The sequence below is a fragment of the Chaetura pelagica genome, unplaced genomic scaffold, assembly GCF_000747805.2.
Source record: "Chaetura pelagica isolate M959 unplaced genomic scaffold, ChaPel_1.0 scaffold430, whole genome shotgun sequence".
In the NCBI taxonomy this organism is placed as follows: domain Eukaryota; kingdom Metazoa; phylum Chordata; class Aves; order Apodiformes; family Apodidae; genus Chaetura; species Chaetura pelagica.
This window is the reverse complement of record NW_009952159.1, coordinates 1,582,296-1,584,191: the sequence shown is the minus strand read 5'-3', so window position 1 is coordinate 1,584,191 and position 1,896 is coordinate 1,582,296.

Below are 1,896 nucleotides of genomic sequence, written 5' to 3'. Positions count from 1 at the left end.
CCAGAGTGGAGGGCAGGAGCTCCCAGTGGTTCAGAAGTGACTGAGCAAGTTCATAGAAAAGGTCTTCAAGGGCAGCTGGATCCTTCTTTCTCAGGGAATTTGTGAAGAGCCCTAGGCTGGAGTTGAGCACCCTGTGAGGGGGCAGCACAGCATACTTGTCCTTTCCATGTGTCCATACATGTCTGGCCTCTGCCAGAGGTAGGACCCTGGTTTAAGTGGTCTTCTGTTGTCTCATTACTTTGGTCTGACCCTTAGGTTTTTATATATTCCTATTTATATTTATATATTCCTTGGTGAGGACACATCTGGAGTATTGTGTCCAGTTCTGGGCCCCTCAGTTCAAAAAGGACAGGGAACTGCTCGAAAGAGTCCAGCGCAGAGCAACAAAGATGATTAAGGGAGTGGAACATCTCCCTTATGAGGAAAGGCTGAGGGAGCTGGGTCTCTTTAGCTTGGAGAAAAGGAGACTGAGGGGTGACCTCATCAATGTTTACAAATATGTAAGGGGTGAGTGTCAGGGGGACGGAGTTAGGCTTTTCTCAGTGATGACCAGTGATAGGACAAGGGGTAATGGGTGTAAATTGGAGCATAGGAGGTTCAAGGTGAATATCCGAAAAAATTTTTTTACTGTAAGAGTGACAGAGCACTGGAACAGAAGACCAGGTAGATTATTAAGCAATACAGTAAGATAATTATTTGTTTGCCTTGTTTGTACAATATTAACTACCTAATTTGTAAGGCATGGTGATAGAATTTAAATGCTAATAAAATCTTAACTGAGCTGATGTAATCACAACAAAACAGATTTTATATGAGTACATATCCTGTGTGGAAGGAACAAAATACCCAGCAGGACCAGAACCCTGGACTTCCACAGGGCAAACTTTGGTCTCCTCAATCATCTATTAAGGGAAATCCCATGGGACAGGGTGCTAGAAAATAAAGGAGCTCAAGATAGCTGGTCAACATTCAAGGACCACTTCTTGCAAGCACAGGATCAGAGTGTCCCAATGGTTAGGAAATCTAGTAAGGGTGCTAGGAGACCTGCATGGTTAAAGAAGGAACTACTGGGCAAACTTAAGTGGAAAAGGAAAATCTATAGATCATGGAAGGAGGGGCTGGTCACTTGGGAGGAATATAGGACTGTTGTCAGAGGATGTAGGGAGGCAATTAGGAAAGCTAAGGCCTCCTTGGAACTTAACCTTGCAAGTCAGGTTAAGGATAATAGAAAGGGCTTTTTCAAGTACATAGCTAGCAAAACTAGCAATAGAGGCAATATTGGCCCATTGAGGAATGAGGTGGGAGCCCTGGTGACAGAGGATATAAAGAAGGCAGAGGTGCTGAATGCCTTCTTTGCCTCTGTCTTCACTCCTGCAGGGTCTCCCTATGAGCCCCAGATTCATATAGCCCCAGAAGAAGTCAAGATAGAGGAAGAGTTTGACATGGTAGATGAGGATTGGGTTAGGGATCAGTTGAGTAATCTGGACATCCATAAATCAATGGGTCCAGATGGAATGCACCCAAGGGTGCTGAGGGAGCTGGCGGAGGTCATTGCTAGGCCACTCTCCATCATCTTCAGTAAATCATGGGCAACAGGTGAGGTGCCTGAGGACTGGAGGATAGCAAATGTCACTCCAGTCTACAAGAAGGGCAAGAAGGAGGACCCGGGTAACTATAGACCGGTCAGCCTCACCTCCATCCCTGGAAAGGTGATGGAACAACTTGTTCTTGTGACTATCTCCAGGCACATCAAGGACATGGGGGTCATCAAGAGCAGTCAGCATGGTTTTATCAAGGGTAAATCATGTTTGACTAACCTCATAGCCTTCTATGAGGAAATTACTAGGTGGATAGATGATGGTAGAGCGGTAGATGTGGTTTATCTTGATTTCAGTA